This window comes from Lithobates pipiens, unplaced genomic scaffold (assembly GCF_037356315.1).
Source record: "Lithobates pipiens isolate NorthernLeopardFrog02 unplaced genomic scaffold, aLitPip1_a1.2 Scaffold_19, whole genome shotgun sequence".
NCBI lineage: Eukaryota > Metazoa > Chordata > Amphibia > Anura > Ranidae > Lithobates > Lithobates pipiens.
The window spans coordinates 538,851,356-538,865,958 of record NW_027507764.1 but is presented as its reverse complement, the minus strand read 5'-3'; the positions used below and the strand labels follow the sequence as shown (position 1 = coordinate 538,865,958).

Genomic DNA, 14,603 nt, shown 5'->3' with positions numbered 1-14,603 from the left:
TAAATTGACCAGGATTAAGAGTCATTTTCACATGAATATCAAAGAAACGTTGGTCTTTACTGTGGAGAGAAAGGAAAAGGATTTAATGTGCTTCAAGGTTGCTAACTAAAGTGATTAGATCTTTATACTTATGTTTTTATACCAACAGTTTGAGGACACCTTTACCATCACACTGACATAACTGTCACTATCAGGGTTCAGACTCAGAGACCAGTAGTTGTAGCAGTAGAGAGGATCGCATCCACCAGCTGGATAAGTGCAGCAGTAGGTCACCCTGGCAGATGATACAGGCGCATCTGAGATGCAGAGTCTAAGCACTAACTGATTTTCACCAGAGCTCCTGATGGTGGAGATGGTATTTTCTGCATGTTAGTGCCAGGTCGTGGTCCTCAGGATCACCAGACTAGGAGGTGAGCAAGCTGGGGTCCAGTAGCAGATATAGCAGATAGAGATAAAGCAGAAGTGTTGTGAGAAAACAAGCCAAAGGTCAAGAGCAAGTGGTCACAGGTTGGGATCAAGCAGAAGGAACAAGCTAAAATTCGGTAATGAGTGTTAGCAGAAATACAGATTACATAGGGAGTTACAAAAGCACGATATTGGCTGGAGAGAGCATGGTACTGTGTCAAACAGGAAGTGCAAATGCATGGCTTAAATATGAAGTTCATGGGAGGAGCAAGGAGGTCAAGTTTCTGCAGAAACAAGTAACAAGGCAGGATTGTCCAGTGGATCAGACAAGGTGCTGTCCAGCATCTCAGATAGCTCAGCAAGAAGAGACATCGCTCCAGACATTAGAGATTGCTGGTTCAGACCTGGATTATGATAATAAGCTTGTTAGACTCTCCATTCCAAAACTACAAATAACATGTGGTTGCCTCCCCCCCCCCCCCCCCCCCGTTTATTCCCATTCAGCCAAAGGAGCATTTGTGAGGTCAGCTACTGATATTGAACAAAAAGATTTGGCATTGCAGTTCATCCCAAAGGTGTTCAATAGGGTTGATGTCAGACTCTGTGTGGACCATTCAAGTTCCCGCACACAAAATTCATTAAACCATGTCTTCATAGAGCTGCCTTTGTTCATAGGAAAGCAGTCATCGTAAGACAGCAAAGTGCCTTACACAAACACATTATTTATATTAAGTGCCATCAAGACAATGTCAACTTCTGGCGACCACATGATTAGCTGAGACACAGCAGCGGCGCCATTGGCTCCCACAGATGTCAATCAAAGTCAGTTAGCCAATCAGGAAAGAGAGGTATCAGTGCCAAATGGCAGTTCTGTGTCTGAATGGACACATGGAGCTTCAGCTCAGCTCAGTTGCCCCCACAGCAAGCTGCTTGCTGTGGGAGCACTCGGCTGGGGGGAGGGACCAGGATCAGTGAAGAGGGACCCTGAGATAAGCAAGATCCAGGCTGCTCTGTGCGAATAACCTGCAATAGACCAAATAAATATAACATGTTGGTATTTAAAAAAAAACAAAAAAAATTATACTTTACAATCACTTTAAAACAAGTAAATATGATATACTTTCTAATCTATTTACTAATGTGAACAGCATAATTGTTAAAAATAATCAATATTGATAGGGAGAGTGGAGTTGCACTTTAACTTCAATGAATGTGATTGTGTTTTCTTTGCAAAGTGAGAGCACCCCATCCGCTAAGTTATGGAGTAAATCCTTTTGTAAAGTGCAACTTCCATTGCAAAGTGAACAACCTAAATGCTTTTAGAAATATTAATCTATTATATTAAAGTAGTGGTCAATTACATCTAGCCATGTTACCAGAGACTGATGAGAGTAAATCACAATGCCTCCACATTACTTCCCACATAACTTTGTGCCAGTCTTAATGTATTAGGCTGCATATGCATCTTTCATAATTAACCTTTGGAAGAAGATATATTAGTAACAATTTACATTTTTCCAGCCTTTTTTTTAATAAACAGGTAATATGAGTAAGATTAGTCAAAACGCGATACCTCTGCAAACCTTTAAATCCAATCTTGAAAAATAACGTGGCCTTGCAACTTTTCTTAATTTCTTTTATCTGACATCAACTTTATTAGAGAGAAAGAGAAAAAATGTTCAGATGTCCTAATGACTTTAATGCAGCTGATAGTTTTGGCTTGAATTCACCTCGAAAAAATCTTGATTATTTAATTACAGTAATTAGTTTGCAGATTTTCAAGCAGCGTCAAAAAGAAGTTAATTAGAAAACATGAATAGATAATGTTCAGTGAACTCAAAACACCTGCTGTTTAGCAAATGAAATGTTGATCTATTAATGCTTCCTAGGCTTTAGAATTTGCTATTAACAATAATGACAGGTGCTTATATTATAAACCATTCAATGTATACTTAAAATAATCTTCAGAGGCCTATACATTAAATAGTCATGTGATGTATTATCTTTTCACTGTGTATACATCAAATGGAGCCTCTCATTTTTCTTCAGGCTGCGTTTGATGTATACACAGTGAAAAGATAATATATTACATGACTATTTATATTAATGTATAGGCCTCTAAAGATTATTTTAAGTATACAGGGCCCAACAAGAGCCTGGAGGAATTGTGCACATATACCCGGGTATATATACAGTAGTAGTTATTAATAAAGATATCTCCAGATGAACATTGCAGCAAAGTCAAGTTTCAGGTGCCCCTGAGAATGATTGTGATGCAGCCTCCATCTTGGTTTTGGAGGCCAAGACAAAATCAGCGGTGAAAGGGAGACCCTCTAGACCAGGGGTCTCAAACTGGCGGCCCTCCAGCTGTTGCGAAACTACAAGTCCCATGAGGCATTGCAAGGCTGACAGTTACAAGCATGACTCCCACAGGCAGAGGCATGATGGGACTTGTAGTTTCGCAACAGCTGGAGGGCCGCCAGTTTGAGACCCCTGCTCTAGACACTGTCCAACCAGCCTGCATGCAGATTTGCCCCATCAGAAACCAAGGTGTGGCACTGGAAATCAGAATCATCTTATTTACTCTGCACTTTAGTCCTTCCCTACTAATTTCTAATCCATCATGCCACCAGAACTCCGCCTACCAGGAGTGACCAGCAAATGCCTAGCCTAGTTTTAACCTATTTTATTGAGCCATGAGCTAAATTTAGCTATAGAATCCCAGCCTGGAAAGGACAGGGTTAACCAAAAAAACAGAAGCTGCATATAAACTCTATTGCAATCAACAGGTTCACCTACTAATATACCAAAAGGTGACCACTGCATATATACAGTATAGTAACACATACTGTACCTAGCTCCATGGCACTGTGCATATGAGATAATAACAATAGGACAGAGATATGTCTGTCACAAGGATTTAACTACAAGTTCAAGAAGCTATGGGCAGCTATAGTTAAACTATAAGAACAGACCAATATTGCCTAATAGTCTCTGATTCTGGTCTGGATGTAAATACATCAGCAGTGGCAGTCCCTGTGTGCATACGGCAATGTGGCTCAGTTCTGTGTGTCTCTCTATCCACTTCCTAATGCTGGGGTTTCTGACCCAGACACACAAAGACAGGAAGTGATGTACATAAATCATTGATGTGAACATTAAGCAGCAGAGCCACTTACATACTGTAGCGGGTAGCATACCTTCATTATTAACATCTCCACTTATTATTTCATGAATGCTCAATTCAAGTTGAAGAGAGTCCGATGTATTGTTTGTCACATCAGACCTGATCCACTGCTCTCTTGAACTGGATCTTTCAATAACTAAGTCCTAATTAATGAATTCCGGACATTGCCCAATGCAGAATAATAGTATAATTAAAAAAAAAAAGCTCTACCAATTATTGTTAAAATGCTTATGTCCAGTTTCTTCACCTAGGATGTAATAATGCTACCGTTCTGCTGCAGGTAGGTGTAAGTTTTTCCTCAGTCTCTCTGCCCCAGTGATCAGACTGGAACATTGTAAATGTGTGGCAAGTCACAAGGTGAGAAGCTGCAGCAGAGACTGATCTTTGTCAGACATTTGTGAAAACATCCAAGAATTGCACAGGCACCAGATTACACTCACCATCTGGAAAAAAAAAGCAAATGAAAGCACTGAAAGCAATGTCAGGGTGAGTAATGTGACCTCTGTGAGAGGTATCACTTAGGGCCCCTTCACATTAGAAGGACAGCTGCCAGACAGTTAAACCGCATAGCTTATCTGTCCAGCACTGAGTGCAGTGAACCTGCAGTAGGGGGCAGTGTGGTGAGCATTTCAGCACATCACAAAGCTCCCTTTTTTTAAAAAAAAAACAAGCTTTATTTGGAGTGCTCAAAATGACACTCCTTTCACTGTATACTGATCTTCACTTGATCCATATTCTGGATTTGGTATCTTCGGCCATCTTGATTGGGGCATGCTCACTGGAATTTATTTATCCCACCATTGAGGCATGCCGAGAATGTACATTGGGCTGTGCATATAAGACTCAATGTACAGTAAAAAGCAGTTTGCGAGCAGGCAGAAAATAATGTTTTATTGCAGAACAAACATTGTTTGTTCTGCAATAAAAGGCCCACCTACTTGTACTTTGGCTTATGGGAATAAAGTTCTACTATAACATTATTAAAATTATATTTGGACCTCATAGGGCTGATCTCATAGCTAAGGTTACAAAGCAGCTACCAACATGGGATTAAGTCCTACATGTACTTTCTCCCATAGGAGGCAGAATTGTAAAAAAATATATAATGATAAATCTTTAAAACTGAGCTTGTGGAGGCAATGGGTGCTAGCCAGATCTCTTTTTTTTTTATTTTTATTTAAAGTATTCTTTATTCATTTTCTTCATAAATACAATCTTTATATCATATTATATCAAAATTTTAAACATATATATATAAAAAAAAGGAAACCATTAGATCGTCAAGGGTACAGTCATTCCTTCATAATTTTAACAATTATCTGACTTCACAGCATTATTTCCCTTCAGGCAAAAGCAAAAAACAAAACAAAAAAAAAAAAAAAAAAAAAAGAAACTAACCAAAATGTTCCCTCCCTCCGTCCCCCTCTCTCTCCACCTCCCTCCCCCTACATTGAATATCCTATCCTGTCCATCCAAGGCTTCCATATTTTTTCAAATTCCTTCAAGTTTCCTCTTTTTATATACACTGTCCTCTCCTTCCATATTGTTTCTGTTATTATCCTTGTCCAATCTCTTGCCGAGGGGGGGCTCTCTGCCTGCCACCTCTGTGCTATAAGCTTTCTTGCCTGAAACATACACCTCAGTATTGCTTTAGTTGTACAGGATGAGCCCCCTATTCCCTCGGCCAATCCCAGCACACATAGTCTGGGATCTCTCCCTACTCCCACTCCAAACGTTTCATTCAGAGTGTGGATAATTTCTGACCAGTATCGAAATAGTCTGGGACATCTCCAGAACATGTGCGCTAGGTCCCCAGTATCTTGACATCTTGGACACTTATCATCCTCTCTTTTCCCGAAGCCAGATCTCTAGTCTGCATTGGATTCATATATGTTTATTAACAGCTCCTAGGGCTAATAGATTATTAGTGCCTCCCCTACACTGGCCAAATTGATAATAATTATGAAAAAAGTGATGTTTATCAAAAAATATGGTGGGGAACTTTCGAATTATACTCAAGTTAGCAATTTTTTTAAGAGGTGGAAACAATTTATAGAATAAGCCTCAGATTTGGTGGCGATACAACAATTTATGTTAACATTAAAATATACAGAATGGTACATCAAAGTTGACATTACTAATACTTTGAGTAATCTTAAAAATAATTCATAGTAGACATGTATTTTGGGGATTATCTATTTAGGTAATAGGGCTATGGCTCTTATTAGGGGTTGCTGTCCGATGTGGATAACTGTTAAGACCCGATGCACACGGGATGTTCTTAACATGGTGTCTGGTGTTTTTTTTTCCTGCCTCTAAACACCCCAGCATGTAGGTCTGTGTGTCCATGCATATAGAGTCAGGGGCATTTTGAGGCAGAAGAAAACCCACAGCCAGTACATCCAAAACTGCTGCATTTTAGCAGAAATTGCACTTGACATGTGTAAATGCACCTAAACACGAGTTAACACTGGGCGCATTTACTGCTTGACCATTAATTGAGTTCAATGGCCAGAAAATATTATTATTCAATTATTGACCCCCAAGCATTTAACGCACTGTGGACTGACCGAGAGAAATTCTAGTGTGTATGGCTGGCTGTTCTGTTTAAAATGCCACTTTATGCATTGCCATACCTGCTTAGACCCAAGCTGTCTGGACAGTATGGTTATCTTTTGACTTGGCACCATCCACAGGCAGCTTTTAGAGATTGTAAATTCTAACATTTTATTTGTTTAAAATAACAAACAGGTTTATACTTAACTGCCAATGGAATTGCACAGAGCAGCCCCGAACTTCCACTTTTCGGGTCCCTGGCAGTGCTCCCGGCTTCTCCTCTTTTTTGGTGTGCCACCAAAGGATGCTGTTTCCTATCATGGCACACCTGTGTGCTCAATCCTGAGCCCCGCTGTCTGTGTCCATTCACACAGATGGTGAGCCACCTGCTCCCTCGTCCCGATGCTCTCAACAAGGCTTGTGAGAGTGGGGAGAAGGGGAGAATGCTCTTGTGCACAGCACTGGATAGATATTGGGCTCAGATAAGTATTTAGGTGGGTGAGGGGACAATCCTTTAACCTAAATATTTTTTTACCTTAATGCATTTACAACCACTTTATTTCAGCTAATTGCAGATACCAAAATCGCATAGTAAACTGGTTGCAGTGTCCCAAACCTGCCACTAGATGTCAGCATGCTGCAGAAACAATGATAATCTCATGCAGTTCAATTCAAGACATAAAGAATACTGAAAATGGGGCAGAACATTAACCACTTAAGGACCGGAAGTATTTACCCCCTTAATGACCAGCCAATTTTTTGAGATACAGCACTGCGCCGCTTTAACTGACAATTGTGCAGTCATGCGCCATTGTACGCAAACAAAATATATGTCCTTTTTTTTCCCACACATAGAGCTTTCTTTTGGTAGTATTTGATCACCTCTATTTTTTTTGCACTATAAACAAAAAAAGAGTTACAATTTTGAAAAAAAGCTAAATTTTTTACTTTTTACTATAATAAATATCCCCAAAAATATATAAAAAAAACAAATTTCTTCATCAGCTTAGGCCAATATGTATTCTTCTACATATTTTTGGTAAAAAAAAAAATCACAATAAGCGGTTATTAATTGGTTTGCTCAAAAGTTATAACGTTTACAAAATAGGGGATAGATTTATGGCATTTTTATTATTATTATTCTTTTTTTACTAGTAATGGTGGTGATAATAGATTTTTAGTGGGACTGCGACATTGCAGCATAGAGATCAGACACTTTTGATACCTTTTTGGGACCAGTGACATTTATACAGAGATCAGTGCTATAACAATGCACTGATTACTGTATAAATTACACTGGCAGGGAAGGGGTTAACACTAGTGGTGATCAAGGGGTTAAATGTGTTCCTTTGGCAGTGTTTCTAATTGTGGGGGGAGTGTACTGATTGAAGGAGGAGATACAGTGCCTTGCGAAAGTATTCGGCCCCCTTGAACTTTTCAACCTTTTGCCACATTTCAGGCTTCAAACATAAAGATATAAAATTTTTATTTTTTGTGAAGAATCACCAACAAGTGGGACACAATTGTGAAGTGGAACGAAATCTATTGGATTTTTGAAACTTTTTTAACTAATAAAAAAATGAAAAGTGGGGCGTGAAAAATTATTCGGCCCCCTTGCGTTAATACTTTGTAGAGCCACCTTTTGCTGCGATTACAGCTGCAAGTCGCTTGGGGTATGTCTCTATCAGTTTTGCACATCGAGAGACTGAAATTCTTGCCCATTCTTCCTTGCAAAACAGCTCGAGCTCAGTGAGGTTGGATGGAGAGCGTTTGTGAACAGCAGTTTTCAGCTCTTTCCACAGATTCTCGATTGGATTCAGGTCTGGACTTTGACTTGGCCATTCTAACACCTGGATACGTTTATTTGTGAACCATTCCTTTGTAGATTTTGCTGTATGTTTGGGATCATTGTCTTGTTGGAAGATAAATCTCCGTCCCAGTTTCAGGTCTTTTGCAGACTCCAACAGGTTTTCATCCAGAATGGTCCTGTATTTGGCTGCATCCATCTTCCCCTCAATTTTAACCATCTTCCCTGTCCCTGCTGAAGAAAAGCAGGCCCAAACCATGATGCTGCAACCACCATGTTTGACAGTGGGGATGGTGTGTTGAGGGTGATGAGCTGTGTTGCTTTTACGCCAAACATATTGTTTTGCATTGTGGGCAAAAAGTTCGATTTTGGTTTCATCTGACCAGAGCACCTTCTTCCACATGTTTGGTGTGTCTCCCAGGTGGCTTGTGGCAAACTTTAGACAAGACTTTTTATGGATATCTTTGAGAAATGGCTTTCTTCTTGCCACTCTTCCATAAAGGCCAGATTTGTGCAGTGTACGACTGATTGTTGTCCTATGGACAGACTCTCCCACCTCAGCTGTAGTTCTCTGCAGTTCCTCCAGAGTGATCATGGGCCTCTTGGCTGCATCTCTGATCAGTCTTCTCCTTGTCTGAGCTGAAAGTTTAGAGGGACGGCCAGGTCTTGGTAGATTTGCAGTGGTCTGATACTCCTTCCATTTCAAAATGATCACTTGCACAGTGCTCCTTGGGATGTTTAAAGCTTGGGAAATCTTTTTGTATTCAAATCCGGCTTTAAACTTCTCCACAACAGTATTACAGACCTGCCTGGTGTGTTCCTTGGTCTTCATGATGCTCTCTGCGCTTTCAACAGAACCCTGAGACTATCACAGAGCAGGTGCATTTATACAGAGACTTGATTACACACAGGTGGATTCTATTTATCACCATCAGTCATTTAGGACAACATTGGATCATTCAGAGATCCTCGCTGAACTTCTGGAGTGAGTTTGCTGCACTGAAAGTAAAGGGGCCGAATAATTTTGCACGCACCACTTTTCAGTTTTTTATTTGCTAAAAAAGTTTAAACTATCCAATAGATTTCGTTCCACTTCACAATTGTGTCCCACTTGTTGGTGATTCTTCACAAAAAATTACAATTTTATATCTTTATGTTTGAAGCCTGAAATGTGGCAAAAAGTTGAAAAGTTCAAGGGGGCCGAATACTTTCGCAAGGCACTGTAGATCGCTGTTCCTGATCACTAGGAACAGACAATCTCTCTCTATTCCCCTGTCAGAATGGGGATCTGTTTGTTTACATTGACAGATCCCCGTTCTGACTCTCTGTGGAGCAATCGCAGGTGGAAGGCGGACATCAGATCCGGCGCTGTGCACACGCCCACTGTATCTATTGCAGGAACCGACGCACAGCTACGAATGTTTGCAATTACTTTAAAGGCTAAGTTCATGCTTCTTTTTTTTCTAAATTGCAGTTCCCATAAGTAACAATATAGCATGAATGTACTTATTTTGCAAAAATAAAATAGCTTTCCATGAATTTTACACCTGCTTACCTAACTCTCTTCATAGCAGATTAAACATACTGCTCGATTACTTCTGCCTTACTTCCTGGTCAGACTTTAGGTCATGACACAGGAAGGAGTTGACCAGCTGAGGGTAGATGAGGCAGGGTGTGGGCTAATGAAATCAGCTGGTCAACTATTTCCTGTGTCATCACCTAGAGTCTGACCAGGAAGTAAGGCAAATGTAATCAAGCAGTGTGTTTAAACAGCTATGAAGAGAGTGAGGTAAGCAGATGTGGAATTAATGGAAAACTGTTTTATTTTTGCAAAAGAAGTACATTTACAATTCTATATTGTTACATAGAGGAGCTGGAATTTAGAAAAAAGAAAAAAAAAGGTGAACTTAGCCTTTATTTTTTTATATAGCACACATGTTATACTTCTCTGCTCTGTGCAATTATTTTTTACAGAACAGCCTGATTCTCCTTTTCTGGGGTCCCCCCCTGATGCTCCTAACTCCTCCACCCCACACAGAGCCCTCCATAGCAAGCTGGATACTCATACGGGCTAGCTCCTGAGGTAGCACTGTGTGTCTATTGACATACAGATAGTGGCTTGGCCCCGCCACCTGCTCCCTGCCGCTCCTGTGTTTGCTGCTGTTGTGTCTGGAGCAATGAGGAGGGAGAGAGCTGAGAAAGCCATTGCTCTTGTGCACATCATTGGATCAAGATTGGGCTCAGGTAAGTATAAGGGTGTCTGGGGGAGCTGTATATTGAAGGTTTTTTTTTTTTATACCTTAATGCAGAAAATGTATTAAGTTAAAAAAAAACCTTCAGCCTTTCAAACCACTTTAAAATTTTATGCAGCTGAGAATAGAGGGAATGTGATCACTTAAAAAAAAAGTTAAAAAATCAATGGGTTGTTTTACAAAGTGATCATTTACAATCACTTTCAATTCTTATTAAATATTAAATGCAAACATATCCTGACTTCAGCACAATTTCAATGTTACCTATATAGAATAAGTATTTTATGGATTTTGTTTATATGGTGCAGTATACTGTATAATTATGCTATTGTAAGTGAATAACAGCAATGGATTTATGGAAAAAGGAGCATATTATAAATAAACATATTTAGCGGCAAAATCAGGACAACCTTCAGCAAACTGTGACATTTTTGGATTATGTTTAAACCAGGTAGAAATGATAAAATGCAGCCATATGTTTCCTAAATAAATCTGAGTGAATCCTATATTTTTTATTGTTGGGAGATATGGAGGTTGCAGTGTCTTGCAGGGACAATAGCCCCTCAGTGCCTTCCAGAATTATGCAGCTGGTCCTGGTACCTAAGCTGATAACAGGGACATAAATGCTGATAGGTGGACTAGAGTAATTTGTATGAATTCAATTAGTATTACCTGAAAACACAGAAAGGAATTTGTCAATGTCAGCGTACTATACAAAATTCCATTACTTTCAAATGGAAATCTTTTTCCATAGTAAATAGGATTGTGCTTCAGTTCAACCATCTCCAAGTCAACGTTTTTCAAATAAATCTTGCTGATCATGATTTGTGACTATAGGGAAGCATTGTCTGCTATGATTGCAGCTCTAAATTGTAAGTTCCTTGTGCCATAATATAGCCAATATAAATCATTTAAGATTATATAACATATGTTGTCTTTTAAAGGCGTACAGCTAACTCCCAGAAACTGATATTTCAGTTTTATGTACTGTAGCTACTAGCAAGCTAAACCACATTATGGCTATTTTTTTCTTGGGTAAAGCAGGCCATACATTATGCAATTTTCTTTCCTTCCACCAGCTTGATTCCCCCATCACACATCAGTGTTAATGGGCGAATCCCTCCTGCAGCACTATTGTGTTCTGTGCGGGGAGCCTTCTCTGTTAGCAGAACACAATGATAAGTGTTGCAGGTTTATAGCCTGCAACACTAATCATTCGGGAAAAACCCAACAGGCTTTTTCACTAGTTGTACACTAGTATACTACACTAGTTACCAGGTTCAAGACTGCCTACCGCATATATACTGCGACAGGACGGCCTGGCTGTGCAAAATCATGTACAGGTACATGATTTAGTGCACGTGGTTTTGGGCGCACATGTGCACCACCGGAGCACCGATCCCACTGTGATTGGATACAGCGGGAGCCAATAAGTGGGTCTGGTGGCCGCGATGGCCACCGCGCTCCGACGAACATTCACAGGAGAGATGGATCAGCCATCTGCCTGTGCAAACATAGCAAAAGGCGGATCTGTCAAGGAAGGGAAAGAGAAATCTTGTAATTCAGCTAAGCTAAATCAAGGATGTCTCTTTTCCTTCAGTGTGACACTGCCGCCCCCTCAGTTAGTAAGCACCCCCCTAGGGAATATTTAACCCTTTGATCGGAGGCCCACCAAAAATCACAGATCGCCGCCATTACTAGTAAAAACAATTTAAAAAATCCATAATCTTTCCCCTATTTTGTAGACACTATACCATTTGCGCAAACTAATCAATATGCGCTTATTGGGATTTTTTTTACAAAAAATAAATAGCAGAATACATATTGGTCTTTCATTTAAAATTGTCGGCCTTTTTTTGTTTATAACGCAAAAAATACAAAGCGCAGAGGTGATCAAATACCACCAAAAAAAAGCTCTATTTGTGGGAAAAAAAGGAAATCAAATTTATTTGGGTACAACGTCGCACGACTGTGCAATTGTCAGTTAAAGTGATGCAGTGATGTATCACAAAAAATGGCCTGGCCAGGAAATGGTCAAAACCTTCCCAAACTGACGTGGTTAAATGGTGAATCAACTTGTGTACCAACAGGGTGCCCATTCATGGATCGAAATTCATCTGGTCCCTTTTGAACCAGCTGAGTTTCAGTCCACGTATGGCTCAGTACCCAAACATTCCACTAGGAATCCGCAGTTCTACTGCAGGCTTTGCAAAACTCTGTGATGGTTTTACAAGACTTCTCCAGTGTATTCTTTATGGTTATGTTTAACATTATAGAACAACTTGAGTTGACTTTGACTAAATACAACTACAGTATGCATACCATTACCTAGATAAAAAAGAACATTCACAGGTATTTTGCTATATCGTTTTACCCCCTTCACGCTGACTATACGCAAATATGCAGACTCAGCTTGAAGGGGTTGTACCGGGGTATGCATGCAGCTGCACACATCACCCCGGGACAATTTTTTAGAGCAAACGGTCAGCTTTCTTGGGTTGACAACTGATGCAGCTAGCAGCCACTCACCTGTTATCCCAAGGAGCAGGAAGGGATGTCCCTCCCCTTCTTGCCACCTTTCGCAGCTCACCTGGGCTCTCCGTCCTATTGGCTGGAGACCTGAACAAAGCTGGAATCACCAAACTTGGTGTTTTGAATGCTTTTAAGTGCAAAGGAGGGATTTGAGGTCTTATAGACCCCAGATCTCTCCATAAAGAGTACCTGTCACTGACTATTAGTTTCATAGGGGATATTTACATTCCTTGTGACAGCAATAAAAATGATGAGAAAAATTTCAGTGTAAAAAAAAAATAATAATAAAAAAAATGAAAGCACCCCGTCCCTCCGTGCTCACGCGTAGAAGCAAATGTATACATAAGTCATACCCGCAAATGTAAACATTGTTCAAACCACACATGTGAGGTATTGCCACGATTGTCAGAGTGAGAGCAATAATTCTAGACCTCCTCTATAAACTGGTAACCTGTAGAAAGTTTTAAAGCTTCGCCTACGGAGATTTTTGAGTACCGTAGTTTGTCACTATTCCACAAGTGTGCGCAATTTCAAAGCATGACATGTTAGCTATCTATTTACTCAGCGTAACATCATCTAACTTTACTGTTTTTTTTATTTGTTAAAGTGTCCTTTTTTTATTGTTTTTGAAAGACCGCCGCACAAATGCTGTGTGGCATAAAATATTGCAACGATCGATATTTTATTCTCTAGGATTCTCTAGGATCTCTGCTAAAAAATATATAAAATGTTTGGGGGTTCTAAGTAATTTTCTAGCAAAAGAAATATGAATTTTAACTTGTAACAAATGTCAGAAAAAGGCTTAGGCATGAAGGGGTTAATGAGAAAAGTGCAAAACATATCTATTTATCCTACTACGAAGCCCGTGCTGTCCTGTGTACCCTGTAGTGTTATCTCACAACAGCCTATCAGGAAAAGTGTTAGGACTACAGAAGACCTCCTCTCATTGTATAAAGAAGTGGAGAGCAGGAGGTGTTTAGTTATCCTAACCCACTTCCTGTCCTAGAATATCAACATTGCTCCTCCATAGAAACATTGCACTGGGTGAGCATTGTCACCTATGGCAAAAAGTATATTACAGATAGGACCACAAGGTATAAATTAAGTAAAAAAAAATAAAAAAACCTGAGAAAAGAAGCCTCATGCAGTTACCTCTTCTAAGGACTGGTAAGCAGCAAAATATTAAATTTTCGTTTAGTTTTCGTTTAGTTTTCGTTAAGTTTAGATATATTTTAATGTTTATCTTCTCTACAGGACAATGTATTTAGTGACAATTGGGAAGAACTAGGGTGACCATAGTTTAAAATGACATAATGACCTGTGGTGGTAATTCTTTTAGATTGGTTTTAGTGTACTATAAGAACAGTCGAGGGTAGTCCATAGAAAAGGATAGGATATGCCTTGAGATACATGGAGATGATCTCTGCAGCCACCTCAGAGATCAAAGTGACATCATCTAAATCCTTATGGGTGAGACATTTCATTTTAATTATCTAATACCTAATAATCTTTAATAATTCTCAACCTTTTCAACACAAAGGAACCCTTGAAATAACTTTCCGTAAGGAACCCCTTCTACAAATTTCTATATCTACAACTCATGATACATTAGTGTGAAGGTCAGTCAGAAGAATGGTCCTTACACTTGTGATCATTGGGAAGAATTACTCCCTTACAGATAGCTAAAAAAATCAATGGTGTCAGTGGGAACTTATCTAAGAGGCAGAAACTGCTCATTGCACAAGGAACCCCTAGCAAACTCTGAAGGAACCTTAGGATTTCAGGGAACCCTGATAGAGAAACCCTGGTATAAAGTTTCATTAAACACTTAAGCCTAAAGAAACAACAAGAGGAGTACAAGTGA

General features: G+C 39.6%; 1 protein-coding gene across 1 annotated transcript in view; it reads left to right on the top strand.

Moving 5' to 3' along the window:
- CSMD3 (CUB and Sushi multiple domains 3) overlaps positions 1-14,603 on the top strand; it is a 1,166,690-nt gene that overhangs the window by 830,412 nt on the left and 321,675 nt on the right. The gene's annotated exons all lie outside the window — the stretch shown is intronic.